The sequence below is a fragment of the Schistocerca serialis genome, chromosome 3 (genome assembly GCF_023864345.2).
Source record: "Schistocerca serialis cubense isolate TAMUIC-IGC-003099 chromosome 3, iqSchSeri2.2, whole genome shotgun sequence".
NCBI classification, from domain to species: Eukaryota; Metazoa; Arthropoda; class Insecta; order Orthoptera; family Acrididae; genus Schistocerca; species Schistocerca serialis.
The window spans coordinates 360,497,222-360,515,567 of record NC_064640.1 but is presented as its reverse complement, the minus strand read 5'-3'; the positions used below and the strand labels follow the sequence as shown (position 1 = coordinate 360,515,567).

General features: G+C 45.1%; 1 protein-coding gene across 7 annotated transcripts in view; it reads left to right on the top strand.

Annotated features, from left to right (window-relative positions):
- LOC126470165 (cAMP-regulated phosphoprotein 21) overlaps positions 1-18,346 on the top strand; it is a 1,039,480-nt gene that overhangs the window by 489,678 nt on the left and 531,456 nt on the right. For all 7 annotated transcript variants that reach the window (XM_050097798.1, XM_050097794.1, XM_050097797.1 and 4 more), the window contains one exon: positions 13,202-13,276. The gene's annotated coding sequence lies outside the window, so the exon portion shown is untranslated. The remainder of the gene's footprint in view (positions 1-13,201; positions 13,277-18,346) is intronic.

The window sequence follows — 18,346 nt, the reverse complement described above, 5'->3', positions numbered from 1 at the left end:
CACCAGCAACTTGTGCAGTGGCTTATTGACAACTTGGGTACATGGTTTCGCGGGGTCTGTGTCAGACTCGAGCACTACGATCAGCTCTTACCAACTGAAATCGGGACTCATCTGTTTACGCTACAGTTTTCCAGTCGTCTAGAGTCCAACTGATATGGTCACGAGCCCAGGAGAGGCTATGTCGTGCTGTCAGCAAAGGCAATCGCGTCGGTCGCCTGCTGCCATAGCCCATTAACGCCAAATTTCGCCGCACTGTCGTAACGAATACGTTCTACATCTACATCTACATCTACATTTATACTCCGCAAGCCACCCAACGGTGTGTGGCGGAGGGCACTTTACGTGCTACTGTCATTACCTCCCTTTCCTGTTCCAGTCGCGTATGGCTCGCGGGAAGAACGACTGTCTGAAAGCCTCCGTGCGCGCTCTAATCTCTCTAATTTTACATTCGTGATCTCCTCGGGAGGTATAAGTAGGGGGAAGCAATATATTCCATACCTCATCCAGAAACGCACCCTCTCGAAACATGGACAGCAAGCTACACCGCGATGCAGAGCGCCTCTCTTGCTTAGTCTGCCACTTGAGTTTGTTAAACATCTCCGTAACGCTATCACGGTTACCAAATAACCCTGTGACGAAACGCGCCGCTCTTCTTTGGATCTTCTCTATCTCCTCCGTCAACCCGATCTGGTACGGATCCCACACTGATGAGCAATACTCAAGTATATGTCGAACGAGTGTTTTGTAAGCCACCTCCTTTGTTGATGGACTACATTTTCTAAGGACTCTCCCAATGAATCTCAACCTGGTACCCGCCTTACCAACAATTAATTTTATATGATCATTCCACTTCAAATCGTTCCGCACGCATACTCCCAGATATTTTACAGAAGTAACTGCTACCAGTGTTTGTTCCGCTAGCATATAATCATACAGTAAAGGATCCTTCTTCCTATGTATTCGCAATACATTACATTTGTCTATGTTAAGGGTCAGTTGCCACTCCCTGCACCAAGTGCCTATCCGCTGCAGATCTTCCTGCATTTCGCTACAATTTTCTAATGCTGCAACTTCTCTGTATACTACAGCATCATCCGCGAAAAGCCGCATGGAACTTCCGACACTATCTCCTAGGTCATTTATACATATTGTTTGAAATGGCTCTGAGCACTATGGGACTTAACAGCTATGGTCATCAGTCCCCTAGAACTTAGAACTACTTAAACCTAACTAACCTAAGAACATCACACAACACCCAGTCATCACGAGGCAGAGAAAATCCCTGACGCCGCCGCATTTATACATATTGTGAAAAGCAATGGTCCCATAACACTCCCCTGTGGCACGCCAGAGGTTACTTTAACGTCTGTAGACGTCTCTCCATTGATAACAACATGCTGTGTTCTGTTTGCTAAAAACTCTTCAATCCAGCCACACAGCTGGTCTGATATTCCATAGGCTCTTACTTTGTTTATCAGGCGACAGTGCGGAACTGAATCGAACGCCTTCCGGAAGTCAAGAAAAATAGCATCTACTTGGGAGCCTGTATCTAATATTTTCTGGGTCACATGAACAAATAAAGCGAGTTGGGTCTCACACGATCGCTGTTTCCGGAATCCATGTTGATTCCTACATAGTAGATTCTGGGTTCCCAAAAACGACATGATACTCGAGCAAAAAACATGTTCTAAAATTCTACAACAGACCGACGTCAGAGATATAGGTCTATAGTTTTGCGCATCTGCTCAACGACCCTTCTTGAAGACTGGGACTACCTGTGCTCTTTTCCAATCATTTGGAACCTTCCGTTCCTCTAGAGACTTGCGGTACCCGGCTGTTAGAAGGGGGGCAAGTTCTTTCGCGTACTCTGTGTAGAATCGAAATGGTATCCCGTCAGGTCCAGTGGACTTTCCTCTGTTGAGTGATTCCAGTTGCTCTTCTATTCCTTGGACACTTATTTCGATGTCAGCCATTTTTTCGTTTATGCGAGGATTTAGAGAAGGAACTGCATCGTACGTCCCACATTTATTTCTGCTATTATTTCGAGCAGTGTTGTAAGTCCGTCAGCAATGACAACTCTACACAAACGCCACTGCTTTCTGTCGTTAAGTGAAAGCCGTTGGAGAATGGTTCTTTGTGGTAAGAGTAAATACCTGAAATCTGGTATTACCGGCACACTCTTGACACTATGGGCCTCTGAATATCGAATTCCCTAAAGATTTCCGAAATGGAAGGTCCCATGCGTCCAGCTCCAATTACCATTCCACATTTAAAGTCTGTTAATTCTCGTGATGCGGCCATAATCACGCCGGAAACCTTTGCACACGACTCAGCAGAGTACAAGTTACAGCTCCGCCAATGCACAGCTCTTTTATACCTTGTGTACGTTGTACTACTGCCATCTGTACATGTGTAAATAGCTATCCCATGAATTTTGTCACCTCAGTGTATATGACGCAATAGAAGGTCCAAATCTACAAACGAAGGCACAAAATACACTCATGCTCATGAATTAAGGATAATGCTGATACATGGTGAAACAACGCTCTGGTGGGTCGCTTGCGAGTTTAAATCACCTCGGGGTATGACCATGCGGTGGCTTTGACCTGCGGTAGTCGCACGCTGGCGCTGGCAGCAGTCCACACACGCAGAGGTGTGTTGTTGCATGTCAGAGTACAGTGCAGCGAGTAAGTATGCAGACGTTTTCAGACGTGCTAATGGTGACTGTGTGTTGAAAATGGCTCAAAGAACACATATTGATGACGTTATGAGGGGTAGAATACTAGGGAGACTGGAGGCTGGTCAAACACAGCAAGTCGCAGCATGGGCCATCTGTGTGCCACAAACTGTAATCTCAAGATTATGGCAACGATTCCAGCAGACAGGAAAAATATCCTGGCGCTACGGTACAGGACGTCCACAGTGTACAACACCACAAGAAGACTGATATCTCATCATCAGTGCCCGCAGACGGCCACGGAGTACTGCAGGTAGCCTTGCTCGGGACCTTACCGCAGTCACTGCAACAGTTGTCTCCAGACACACAGTCTATAGACGACTGAACAGACATGGTTTATTTGCCCGGAGACCTGCAAGGTGCATTCCACTGACCCTTGGCCACAGGAGAGCCCGTAAAGCCTGGTGTCAAGAACACAGTACATGGTCATTGGAACAGTGGTCCCGGGTTTTGTTCACAGACGAGTCCAGGTATAGTCTGAACAGTGATTCTTGCCGGGTTTTCATCTGGCGTCTACCAGGAACCAGATACCAACCCCTTAACGTCCTTGAAAGGGACCTGTATGGAGGTCGTGGTTTGATGGAGTGGAGTGAGATTATGATTGGTGCACGTACATCGCTGCATATCTTTGACAGAGGAATTTTAACAGGCTAGGTGTATCGGGGCGTCAGTTTGCACCAGTATGTCCGCCTTTTCAGGGGCGCAGTGTGTCCCACATTCCTCCTGATGGATGATAACGCACGGCTCCGCCGAGCTGCCATCGTGGAGGAGTACCCTGAAACAGAAGATATCAGACAAATGGAGTGGCCTGCCAGTTCTCCAGACCTAAAACCCGATGGAGCACGTCTGGGGTGCTCTCTGTCGACGTATCGCTGCACGTCTTCAAACCCCTAGGACACTTCAGGAGTTCCGACAGGCACTGGTGCAAGAATGGGAGGCTACACCCCAGCAGCTGTGCCGGCCGCGGTGGTCTAGCGGTTCAGGCGCTCAGTCCGGAACCGCGGGACTGCTACGGTCGCAGGTTCGAATCCTGCCTCGGGCATGGATGTGTGTGATGTCCTTAGGTTAGTTAGGTTTAAGTAGTTCTAAGTTCTAGGGGACTGATGACCACAGATGTTAAGTCCCATAGTGCTCAGAGCCATTTGAACCATTTGAACCCAGCAGCTGCTCGACCAGCTGATCCAAGGTGTGCCAATCTGTTGTGCGGCCCGTGTACGTGCGCATGGTGATCATATCCCATATTGATATCGGGGTACATGCGCAGGAAACAGTAGCGTTTTGTAGCACATCTGTTTCGGGATGGTTTTCTCAACTTATCACCAATACCGTGGACTTACAGATCTGTGTCGTGTGTGTTCCCTATGTACCTATGCTATTATCACAAGTTTTGTGTAGTACCACGTTGTGTGGCACCACATTCTGCAATTGTCCTTAATTTATGAGCATGAGTGTAGTTATTTTTCAGCAAGAAAACGTACATTATTCCGACTCGTCGAGTAAAGTGCTGTTTCATCAAACAGTTGATTAAAAAAAAGTCACAGTTGTGGATCAGTTACGGTTAGACGCCCAGCTTCTCTTTTTCACATACATATTATTTGATCAAACTCATCCTGACACCACCGTGCAATGCGGAAACGACCACTAGATGTCACGAGAGACGGACGCACCGGTATAAAAGGAGGTGGAGATACAATATCGACATTTCAGCACTATTAAAGCGGCACAAGTCGATAGCTGGTGATGTGATTTTCTATTGGAAATGCGAACGATCAACCACATCTATGCCAAGACTAGGCAGACGTCACGTACTGACAGAGACCGTCGAGTATTGCGGAGGGTTGTTGTAAAAAATAACATGTAATTAGCGGAAGGATTCAGCCAGGCCTTTCAAACTACTGCCAGCAGTCCAGCTACCATTGTGCGAAGGAGTTAACATTTCTGTGGTCAGTGTTGCGCGACTTTTCAGCTGGTGTAAAGAGCGATAGCGCTGGTCAGTGAATAACTAGAAACGGGTGCTCTGAACTGATTAATCACGCTATACCCTGTAACGATTCCGATGGAAGGTTTGGCATTGGCGAGTTCCTAGAGAATTCTGCTTCGCTTCATGTGTAGTTCCAACAGAGGAATAAGAACCAGGTAGGTTTAAGATGTATTTGCGTTTATCGTGATTAGAGATGGTCTCCTTATTGAGATTAAGAAAACGCTAAATATGAAAGATGCGAGCACATTTTACAGCGTTGTGTACTGCCTACAGGAGAGGAACCGTTTAGAAGCAATGGCTTCTCGTATCAGCATGAAATGCACCCGGCTATAAAGCAGCTTCTGTGAGACAACAGTATGTGAACAATAACATTTCTGAAATGGACTGGGCTGCCTGGAATCGCGATCTGAATTCAGTGTAGCACCTCTGGGACGAGTTAAATGTTGACTTCACTTCAGACGCAAGCGTCCAACGTATAAACCTTCTCTGGTTTCTGCTTTTAAAACCGAGAAAGGTGGCGCAGAGTTTAGCACGCTAGACTCTTATTCGAGAGGATGATGGTTCATATCCGCGTCCAACCATCCAGATCTAGTTTTTCCACGATTTCTCTAAATCGCTCCAGGCAAATGCCGGGATATTTCCTTTGAAACAGCACGGCCGATTTCCTTCCCCACACTTAAAACAATCCGAGCTTGTACTCCGTCGCTAGTGACCTCCATGTCGACTGGCGTTAAACCATAATCTTCCTTCTTTCCTTCGGCTGTTGCGGAAGACTTTGCTGCCATTCCTCCCCTGACATTTAGACATCTCAGTGGAAGTGTGCTCCACAAAGTTCAAGTTGTCGTAAGGGCGAACGGCGTACACATCCTATATTAATGTTAACTGATAGGTCAGTCAGTGCTGTTCCAGACGTCACAGTTGCTGCAAACAAGTGCGTTTCCTGACTCAGGATATGTCACGCGGCTGTACAGTCTTGCACTGCCTAGAGAACTACACACTGAGGTAACATAAGTCATGGCCGGCCGGAGTGGTCGAGTGGTTCTAGGCGCTTCAGTCTGGAACCGCGCGACCGCTGCGGTCGCAGGTTCGAATCCTACCTCGGGCATGGATGTGTGTGATGTCCTTAAGTTAGTTAGGTTTAAGTAGTTCTTAGTTCTAGGGGACTGATGACCTCAGATGTTAAGTCCCATAGTGCTCAGAGCCATTTGAACCATTTTTTTAAAATAAGTCATGGGATAGCGATATGCACATATAAAAATGACGGTAGTATCGCGTACACAAGGTATAATAGGGCAGTGCAATGACGGAACTGTCATTTCTACTCAGGTGGTTCATGTGAACAGGTTTCCCACGCGATTATGGCTGCACTACAGGAATTAAGAGACTTTGAAAATGGTTCAAATGGCTCTAAGCACTATGGGTCTTAACATCTGAGGTCATCAGTCCCCTAGACTTAGAACTACTCAAACCTAACTGAGGTCATCAGTCCCCTAGACTTAGAACTACTCAAACCTATCTGAAGTAAGGACATCACATACATCCATGCCCGAGGCAGGATTCGAACCTGCGACCGTAGCAGCAGCGCGTTTCCGGACTGAAACGCCTAGAACCGCTCGGCCACACGGCCGGCATTAAGAGAGACTTTGATCGCGGAATGGTAGTTGGAGCTAGACGCACGCCACATTCCATTTCTGAAAGCGTTAGGAAATTCAATATTCCTAGATCCGCAGTTCCAAGAGTGTGCTGAAAACACCAAATTTCAGGCGTTACCTCTCACCACGAACAACGCAATGGCCAACGGCCTTCAGTTAACCACCTAGAGCATCGGCATTTGCTTAGATTTGTCAGTGCTAACAAACAAGCAATACTGCTTGAAATAACAGCAGAGATCAATGTGGGACGTACGAAGAAGGTATCTGTTAAGACAGTGCGGCGAAATTTGCCGTTAATGGGGTATGGCAGCAGGCGACCGACATGAGTGCCTTTGCTAACAGCACGACATCGCGTGCAGTGCCTCTCCTGGACCATATCGATTAGACCCTAGACGACCGGCAAACCGTGGCTTGGTCAGATAATTCTCGATTACATTTGGTAAGAGCTGATGGTTGGGTCCGAGTGTGACGCAGGTCCCACGAAGCCAAGGACCCAAGTTGTCAACAAGGCGCTGGGCGAACTCCGTAATGATGTGGGTTGTGCTTACATAGACTGGACTGAGTCATCTGGTCCGACTGAACCGATCATTGGCTGGTCGTGATTATGTTCGGCTACTTGGAGACAATTTGCAGCCACTCATGGACTTAGTGTTCCCAAACAACGATGGAATTGTTATGGGTGACAATGCGCCACATCAGTGGGCGACAGTTGTTCGCAGTTGGTTTGAAGAACATTCTGGACAAGTCGAGTGAATGATTTGGCCTCTCAGATCGCCCAACATGAATCGCGTCGAACATTTACGCTACATAATCGAGAGGTCAGTTATTGCAGAAAATCTTGCACCGGCAACACTTTCGCAGTTATGGCCGGCTGTAGAGGCAGCACTGTTCAGTATTTCTGCAGGAGCTTCCAACGACATGTTGAGTCCATGCCACGTCCAGTTCCTGCACTACGCCAGGCAAGAAGTAGTCCGACGCGGTATTATGAGGTATCCAATGACGTTTGTCCTCCATTTCAGTTCGGCTCGATGCCCAACTGGGTTATAGCCATTGTTGCTGCCAGGAGGGGCACCTTTGTGTATTAGTTTTCGCTCCGACAAATTTAATCATGTATTCCAACTACTATAGCGTTTACGCACAATTAGTAAATCCGTTGATCTTGGTTCGATTTTCTGATGCTCTGTTCCTCAACAATGGTAGTAGTGCCTTTCTAAGGATATCTACGATTGCATTCGTTATTGTTGTACAGCGCCAGTACCTGGCGTCGTGGTACGGGTTGTCATCGGGCAATACGAGCACCTCTATCATAATTGCACTAAAATAATGTTCTAGAGCTCCACCTTTCAGGATATCATTAGTGAAGAAGGGCGATCAAAAAGTTTTCGTTTGAGGGCGTTGCTACATGTGCATCTTGACTCGACTCCGATCCTTGTGTATAAGCACCGACATATAGGCAAGGGATTAGTGTGGCATTCGTGCTTTCCGACGTGCGTGCCATAAATATTGGAACGTGAACTGTGGTGACGTTATTGCCAAATGCCTCGACATAAGACCAAAGGGCTGCTATTATTTTCTTCGCTGCCGAAGCACAAACACCGGTAGATGTCCGCCGGAGAATGAAGAATGTGTATGCGGCAGCATGTCTGTCGAAAACCAACGTTGTGAAATGGTGCGAGAAGGGGTGCTGCAGCTTCATGACAACGTACGTCCCCATATCACAAATGTCGTAACGTACAAGTTATGCCTCAGTTGGGAGACACTCGAGCATCCGCCATATAATCTTGATCTCTCTCTATGCGATTATCACGCCCTCTGCCCCTTAAAAAATGTCCTAAAGTGTCGACGAATCCTGTCAGCAGGCAGCAGGCAGTTACGGATTTCTTCAGGCATCAAGACAGTTTTACCAAACGGGTGCGTCGGTGGGACGATTGGCTCAATGTTCACGATGATTTTGCCTGACCGGCATACTGATTCTGGACTGTTCGGGCTTAGAACGGAAACTTTTTGTTCACCCCTTATATATTCTGAGAAGTTCAAAAATGGTTCAAATGGCTCTGAACACTATGGGACTTAACATCTGAGGTCATCAGTCCCCTAGACTTAGAACTACTTAAACCTAACATAAGGACATCACACATATCCATGCCCGAGGCAGATTCGAACCTGCGACCGTAGCGGCAGTGCGGTTCCGGACTGAAGCGCCTAGAACCGCACGGCCACAGCGGCTGGCTTTCTGGGAAGTTATCAGCAATCGTGACATCGGTTTGGCGCTACCGACTGGGGTATAAACTGGTTCAAGCAATAGGGAGGAGATGAGTTATATTTCTCTCCGGCCATCCAGATTTAGATTCTCTTTGATTTTTCAAAATTGTTTTAGACGAATGCCAGTTTAGTGCCTTTGAAAACAACATGGCCGATTTCCTTCCGCATGCTCTTGGAAGTCGAGCTTATGGTCCTTATGTAAAGATCAAATTGTCGACGGGAAGTTAAAATTTAACCTTTCTTCTCTTTCACACGAGACGTGGGCGCCTATCGTATCTTGATAAGAGAGTTGCGCGACCATGAGGGGTAACATGGTCCCCTGAAGATAACGGCGATTCAGTATTTGACAATATGAAGAAACCAAAAAAGTCTATGATCGCAACAATTTGTTTTATTCAGTGATCGGTTTCGACCGTTATAATCATCTTCGTGATGAACTACAAAAGAATGTTCATTCCCCTGAGTAAGATCATCATTGTAAGTTAACAACATTACAGGTTGTAACGTTGATTCATATTATATGAGAAGCGTATATTAAACAACATAATTGTCCCATAGAAGTTAATAAAAGAGGCAAATAAACTGTATAGCCATGATCAGCATCGTCGCATTGTATAAAAACACCTTAAAATTGTAATAAACACTCATGACCCGTGGTGCAGGGTACCCGTCAACAGACCTTGCTTACAGATGCAGAACAGGCAGCTGAGGGGGCTTGACCGCTATGTGTCGCTGACCATAAGCACTGTTTACAGTGACTTGTTACAAAGCAAGAAATACGATAGATCAACCAAAATAGGATAAGAAAAAAATATAGTCAAAAAAGAGCTAGAGCTTAAACATATGTCTACAGTAAACTGTTCGTTAAAATTAGTTGCCCGAGCTTTCGTCACCGGCCGCTGTGGCCGAGCGGTTCTACTGGGCTTCAGTCCGGAACCGCGCTGCTGCAACGGACGCAGGTTCGAATTCTGCCTGGGGCATGGATGTATGTGATGTCCTTAGGTTAGTTAGGTTTAAGTAGTTCTTAGTCTAGGGGACTGATGACCTCAGACGTTAAGTCCCATAGTGCTCAGAGCCATTTGAACCATTTGAGTTTTCGTCTACGTAGTAAGCTACTCACCGAGCTTTAGTGCAGTTCTCCAGGTCGATAAGCAGCCTCTTCCATATCCTATGTTGCTAACAAAAGCAATTTTTAAAGCTGTCTCGGGGGTCTGTGGGTGATATCATGATGTTGGAAGAAATTTTCATTGACAATATTTTCCCAATGAAGGGAAGAGGAGCGGTCGCGTAGTGCTCCACGTTATCCGACTCTGTTGCAAAGTCTTCTGTTAAATTCAAATTCTCTCTTCATTATCGTATGAGGGAGACCATGTGGCACTAATGACAGTGATCCGTTCTTCAGGTGAAGACACTACGATCGGCGTCCCTATTGGTGTTTTGGGAGTGAAGCATGCTATGTGCTAGGATGAGTTTCGCCCTCTCCCTCGACTCTCATTATGATCACCAACAGAATCGGGCCGTACAATCCACATTCAGAGTCTCCTACAGTAAGGATACTCACATATAACACTTCATTGCACGTGGGTGGCAAGTAGCGATGAAGCACCTTCACTTTCAACGTTACCTTGGTGAGCAATACAGCGTTTCTAAGTTGTCACCAGTGCTCGCTGACTTTCAGCGAGCGACTGTCAGTGATCCCAATAACAATTTCATATTCGGACTGCTCTTCAAATTTTCAATCTCAAGTCCATCGCAATGTTTTAGCAGCACCCGGAGAAACCAGAGAGGAAATCACGCAGAATATTTTGATTTTATAGCAATGTCGACCAGAAGCAAAGTCTAGAATAATAAAAAAAATAATTACGGTGCAATAGCCTTCACGTTATGACACAATTCACGGAGCGTATTCCTCTTAGAAATACTGCAACAATGTTATTTTGGCGTAATACCCTTTATGAGTGTTGTGTGGGAACAGGTATAAGAGTTTGAAAAATCGAGTTACAGTCCCGAATTGATGACTCGAACTGACGAGTGAAATTTTGGCATTGAGAGAACGGAGAACTCAGTAGTTCCAAATTTCGTTGCGTATTCGAGTACCACAGGAGAGAACAACGGTTCCCGTTTAACGCTGTGGATCAGCTCGTATTGGCAGCACTCGAGACCAGTTGTTGCTTGTTCTCATTTATCGGATATGTATTCGTTTCCGTTTCTTCTAGCTGCCACTTCAACAGGAATTTTGGTATTTCCCATTTGCTATATTAAAAGAGAACATTGCATTTAAAGGTGTGTTAAGAGAACAGTATTAGATCATGCGTGATTTATTTTTAAGCTAACGTAATCGTTTGGATTTTGGCTGGGAATTTTTCCATTAATTTTCAGAAATTATTATGAAAACATGAAAAGATTAAATATTTTGAAATCAAATTATGATAAAAATACTAAAGCCACATAATTTAGTAAAATTTTAATAACTACGATTAATAAAACTTGGAAAGTAATGCAAATGTTTTATAAAATAATTTGCCTAAAAGTAAGAAATTAACTAGATTAGAGAAACATTTGACGCACCTTTGAATAATGCTTGAAATCATTTACAGCAAATGACACTGTTGTAATTGACAATTTGAAAGTTTCTGCAACACAGCTTTTATTTACGTGAGTCTACATGGATATGACTGAATAACAACGAAAAGATGGTTCAAATGGCTCTGAGCACTATGGGACTCAACATCTTAGGTCATAAGGCCCCTAGAACTTAGAACTACTTAAACCTACCTAACCTAAGGACATCACACACACCCATGCCCGAGGCAGGATTCGAACCTACGACCGTAGCAGTCCCGCGGTTCCGGACTGCAGCGCCAGAACCGCACGGCCACCGCGGCCGGCTAACAAGGAAAAGACACACTCACAAAGCCAGTAAGAATTTCCTACTAGAGGCAACAAAAGATAACTTCTAAGTTACCCACAAGCGTCCGTGATAACACACATACACTTAATTCCAAGTCCTGTTCCGATGGCGAAGATGTAGTCTTCCGTGGAGACGTCCTTGAGGACGGTATTCGGCGTGAACTGACGTCCGGTGGTTTTTTTTTTTTTCTTTATTGGATTTCGATTGCCCCCGAAGGGGGTGGACTGGCAGCAGCTTAGTACGCCGCTCTTCAGCCTACAGAATTTTTAAAACATAAGAAGATAAGAAACAATTAGAGCAGTTGATAAAACGGTGACTTAAATTGTAAAACGGCCGAAAATTGTGGAAAGTTAAAACATAAAACAAATGGTGGGCGATGATAATAAAATACACAGGAAGCAGACAGGGAAAATAGTAGACAGACAATTAAAAAACACGGCAACAGTCTGGATTCTGTTCGCAAGAGATATAAAAATCACACCCTGCGACAGTATGATGTCCGTTCGCAACACTTCGGAGAAGACGCACAACACTTAACAATCACTGGAAACTCTGCACTAAAAAGTCGGCACGAAAATGACACACCACAGGCTAGGGCAGATGGGGGGGGGGGGGGGGGGGCAGACCTGGACAGAAGAGGGGGAAGAAAAGGGATGGAGGAGACGAAAAGACTTCCGGTGCTGGTTCTAGCCTTTAAATAGTATTGGGCAGGCAATCAGATGTTGGTGTAGTAATACTTCCTGCAGGCCATCTCGAACTCCCTCTGCAGGAAGTGGTACGCAGAATGTCTGTTCCCAAAACAGCCGATGTTTACCATTGCTTACGCCTTGGGCATAGACAACCTCGGTCCTGTGTGGTGTTAGATGTGTTGCCGGCACGCAGGGGCTACCTTGGTGACGGTGTACCAGACGCTACACTGTCTAGATAAGCCACCAGACAAATATCCTCCAGTAATATAAGTTAAACAATGAACTTAAAATTCTCAATCAGCACTTCAGTTTCTGTACATGATTTCGAGCATCATTCAAAGGCGATACTAATGTTTCTCTAATCTATTTTAGTTCTTACTTTTAGACAAATAATTTCACAAAACATTTGACCTTTTTTTTCAATTTATTCATTTCAGAATTATTTACTGGCAAGTTAATATCACACCAACTTGCAGAATAGATAGGCCTTGAAGAAATGAGCTTTTTGACACTTTATTTACAACAGCTATTCCTGAAATATTTCAATTTTCCCTCTGATCACTAAGTTCTTTTAGCACCATTTTTTTAAAAATTTGACCTCATCCTGTCAATTTGATACCTTACTTGTCCATTTCCGACTATACGCTTGGCTAGGAAAATTCGGACAAAAATCCATTATTTAATTTCCAGAGAGTTTTGTTTTAGCTCCTCTCAAACACTTTACCAGTAATGAAAAGGTAACTAGCTAATTGCCAAACTGCGATATGAGAGTATAGCAAGCGAATAAACCAGTTGTTTTACAGGATAGTATCCTGGCAATCGTTTGAGAAAGACTTCGTAGCAGAAGAAAAAGTGAAAAGTTATCCAAGAGAACTACCTTCGGAGATGTATTTAGTTTTCAGATGTGTATTAGATTCCTTCTGATGTCGGAGATTGCTTGATTGAGGTGATGTGTGTGTGTATGTGCAGAGAGGGGCTCACCGCGCGGCGCCGCAGCCAGCGCCTGGTGCTCCACGGCCGACAGCCGACAGCGCCTTCTCGCAAGTGAGTCGCTCCACGCTACCACATATGCATGCTTTTAATACCTTTCCACAATGATTGCTCGTTTTCCGTTTACTATTCACCTTCGTGCAGTTATTTTCTTCCTGTTTCCATACGAACACGTGTATTCCAAAATTAATCTTTCACTCTGCAGTGGAGTGTTCGCTTTTACAAAGCTTCTTAGCAGATTAAAACTGCACGCAGGAACAGTAGCTGAAACCAGATCTTCGTCTTTCGCTGTTATCACTTTTTTCCCGAATAAATTATCGAGGATCAACTCTTGGGTTCTATCTAAACCGTACTCCGTGCAATATATGTATGAGAGACACTCCGGAATTTGGAAAGAGGTGAAAATGCGGTGGCAGATAGTCTTTCAGTCCGAAAGCGAATTCTGCTCGCGAAAGGCTAAGATCTGGCTTCCACTCTTGGTGCGCCGCACAGTTTTAATCTGTCGGGACATGTTATCTGTATTTTCGTTTAATACTTCTAAGCTTCGTTCATGAGACGGCGTGTCTTTCACTCTGTGCCAATTCTTTTGCTACACAAATTTATTTTTCACGTTCTTCTCCAATTTACCTTTCGCATGTGTGCTTTCCTGAAACGTTCCCCTCTCTACGTACTAAGTATAAGGTTTTTCTCAGGTAACACGTGTCTACCGCTTTCATTAATTTTCTGTATTGTTACGTCAGTTCCTACCTTTATGCCGAGTAGACCGAATTGTTTCCCACTTTTTTATAAAGAACATCATAGTTACTGGTTTATTTACTTTAAATAATTATGCTAATTCCGTACATTCGTAATTTGAATCACTGTTTAACTTCGTGCTACACGAATTTTACACTCCAATTTATAAACTACATGAAGGCATTCTAGCACGCTTAAGTTTCATTCATTTCTTTCAATAATAAACTGCTCTAAAAAGTTTGCACCTCCTTCGTGTCTGAAAACGTGCGTGGGTTTACATTCAAGGGGAACAATGAATGAAATACAGGGTGTTTCAAAAATGACCGGTATATTTGAAACGGCAATAAAAACTAAACGAGCAACGATAGAATTACACCGTTTGTTGCAATATGCTTGGGACAACAGTACATTTTCAGGCGGACAAACTTTCGAAATTACAGTAGTTACAATTTTCAACAACAGATGGCGCTGCAAGTGATGTGAAAGATATAGAAGACAACGCAGTCTGTGGGTGCGCCATTCTGTACGTCGTCTTTCTGCTGTAAGCGTGTGCTGTTCACAACGTGCAAGTGTGCTGTAGACAACATGGTTTATTCCTTAGAACAGAGGATTTTTCTGGTGTTGGAATTCCACCGCCTAGAACACAGTGTTGTTGCAACAAGACGAAGTTTTCAACGGAGGTTTAATGTAACCAAAGGACCGAAAAGCGATACAATAAAGGATCTATTTGAAAAATTTCAACGGACTGGGAACGTGACGGATGAACGTGCTGGAAAGGTAGGGCGACCGCGTACGGCAACCACAGAGGGCAACGCGCAGCTAGTGCAGCAGGTGATCCAACAGCGGCCTCGGGTTTCCGTTCGCCGTGTTGCAACTGCGGTCCAAATGACGCCAACGTCCACGTATCGTCTCATGCGCCAGAGTTTACACCTCTATCCATACAAAATTCAAACGCGGCAACCCCTCAGCGCCGCTACCATTGCTGCACGAGAGACATTCGCTAACGATGTAGTGCACAGGATTGATGACGGCGATATGCATGTGGGCAGCATTTGGTTTACTGACGAAGCTTATTTTTACCTGGACGGCTTCGTCAATAAACAGAACTGGCGCATATGGGGAACCGAAAAGCCCCATGTTGCAGTCCCATCGTCCCTGCATCCTCAAAAAGTACTGGTCTGGGCCGCCATTTCTTCCAAAGGAATCATTGGCCCATTTTTCAGATCCGAAACGATTACTGCATCACGCTATCTGGACATTCTTCGTGAATTTGTGGCGGTACAAACTGCCTTAGACGACACTGCGAACACCTCGTGGTTTATGCAAGATGGTGCCCGGCCACATCGCACGGCCGACGTCTTTAATTTCCTGAATGAATATTTCGATGATCGTGTGATTACTTTGAGCTATCCGAAACATACAGGAGGCGGCGTGGATTGGCTCCCTATTCGCCAGACATGAACCCCTGTGACTTCTTTCTGTGGGGACACTTGAATGACCAGGTGTACCGCCAGAATCCAGAAACAATTGAACAGCTGAAGCAGTACATCTCATCTGCATGTGAAGCCATTCCGCCAGACACGTTGTCAAAGGTTTCGGGTAATTTCATTCAGAGACTACGCCATATTATTGCTACGCATGGTGGATATGTGGAAAATATCGTACTATAGAGTTTCCCAGACCGCAGCGCCATCTGTTGTTGAAAATTGTAACTACTGTAATTTCGAAAGTTTGTCTGCCTGAAAATGTACTGTTGTCCCAAGCATATTGCAACAAACGGTGTATTTCTATCGCTGCTCGTTTAGTTTTTATTGCCGTTTCAAATATACCGGTCATTTTTGAAACACCCTGTAACAAGCCTTATGAAGTTGAAAGAAACTTTACTGTTAAATAAAAGCAAAACAATAACCAAACCCAGTCTGCTTGAAAGAGCACGTCTTTACACATCTGCAAAATAAAAATCTGCTGCGGGATAATATTTAGTACGATGTTGCTCTCAAATGTTCAAATGTGTGTGAGTTCTCAAGAGACCAAACTTCAGAGGTCATCAGTCCCTAGACTTACACGCTACTTAAACTAACTTAAACAAACGTATGGTAAGAAAACATACATACACCCATGCCCGAGGGAGGACTCGAACCTCCGGCGGGAGGGGCCGCGCAGTCAGCGACATGGCGCCTCTAACCGCGCGGCGACTCCGCGCGGCCATGCTGTTCTATCCTGTGCCATTTAACAAATGGTTCAAATGGCTCTGAGCACTATGGGACTTAACATCTGAGGTCATCAGTCCCCCAGAACTTAGAACTACTTAAACCTAACTAACCTAACGACATCACACACATCCATGCCCGAGGCAGGATTCGAACCTGCGAGCGTAGCGGTCACACGGTTCCAGACTGTAGCGCCTAGAACCGCTCGGCCACTCCGGCCTGCGCCGTTTAACATGCTTCGATCTTCCTCGGTATGCTGTCTACAATGTGGTCAATACGTTATAGCTTATGGATGTTCCACTCTTCGACGGCGGTACTGCTTGAGAACACCCACTGTGGAAGGACGGGGCCCATAGCGACGCACTGAAAGTTTCAACTGGTCCGAAGCATACTCAATGGTTTCATGTCGGCAAATATCGCAGGCCAACCGATTTCGGTTTATTTCTTTATCCTAGACGACTATGTTCGGCCGACTGCCTTGCCGCAGCGGTAACATCGGTTCCCGTTAGATCACCGAAGTTTAGCTCTGTCGGGCTGGGCTAGCACTTGGATGGCGAGAGCTGTAGGCAAGCGGGGTGCACTCAGCCCTTGTGAGGCAAACTGAGGAGCTACTTGATTGAGATGTAGCGGCTCCAGTCTCGGAAACTGACATGCGGCCAGGAGAGTGGTGTGCTGATCACATGCCCCTCCATATCCGCATCCGGTGACACCTGAGGGCTGAGGATGACACGGCGACCGGTCAGTACCGTTGGGGCCTTCATGGCCTGTTTGGGCGGAGTTAAGACGAATATGTTCACGAGGTGATGGTGGTCTGCCTCGTGCATTATCGTCTTGGAGGACGGAACCTTCACCGAAATGTCGACTGTAGGACTGGACTATAGGTTCAAGGATCCTGTGCGAATGCTGCACGTCTTAAAATTATCTTCGACAGCGACGACAGCTGTCTGAAAAAAGTGCACTATACCAACACAAATTATGACTGATTCACTTCCCTACTGAATCTGGAGAACTGCGTGTCTGAGAGGTGCATTGGCACCTGGACACCCCTACTCTCTTATATGGTGATCATCATGAGTCAGACAAATCGTGCAGAGAAGCAAACACGACACTATTGATCTACTCCACATTCCAGGTATCAGCGCCCACCTTCTTGGAGCACCGCAGTACTGAAGTCGTCAGTGGTGAGAGGCGGACGGTTGTTCGTAATGGATGACTAGATTTGAAATTGATCACGTGGTAACGGTTGCGAAATGCCCGGGTCGACACGGTCTTCGTAATTGCCTCAAGGAAGGCAACGAGTAGTTTAGATGCAGTCTCCTCATGGTACCTGTGAGCCATAACTTGTAGGAAGCGATCAGTTGGTGTCGTTGACAGTGGGCGACCACTACGAGGCAAATTTTCAGCAGCGATTCAATGTTCGATTGACGTCGCTGTGGTGTACGTCAGTTCCACGAACAACTTACCGTAATGGACTAAAGTGACAACGTTCGTAGAATCTACATTTGAAATGATCGTTCGAGTCATATTCACAGATAGAACAGTGTTTCTAGGTCGCAATGTCGCCATTATTATTGGAGATACACTGTGCTCTAAAAACTGAACTAAAAACTGAGACACAGGTATCTGAACGTAGCGATTTCCTATGTCCAAAATAGTATTCAGAAAGAGGTTTCTGATACTGATAATACAAAACAACAACAAGTTCTGCAAATCATGGAGGAAGTGACAAATTTCTATTGAGCAGTTTATGAAAGTTTTGTAATCACATTTGTTAGAAGCAAATTCTAATATAAAACTAGAAACCTTCATCTTCCAAGGCAAAATATATAGCCTGATGTGAAAAAGTTGACGATTTTAAATTTTTGTGTTTGAAAAATTCTCAGAAATCATTAAATGGGTATTTCATAATCATACAGCCTTTGTGTTTGTGCATCCTTAACGTTATGATATGTACAAAGCAAAGTTAACAGCTTGTGCGCGTCTTCACATTACACTGCCGTGCCAAAGTCATGCGACAGCTACATGAATATATACAGATGGCGGTAGCATCTCGTACACAAGGTGTGAATGGTGAATGCATTGACGGAGATGTCATTTGCACTTTGATGATCCATGCGGAAAGGTTTCCGACGTGAATATGGCCTCAAACGGGAATTGAAAGACTTTGAACCAGGAATGG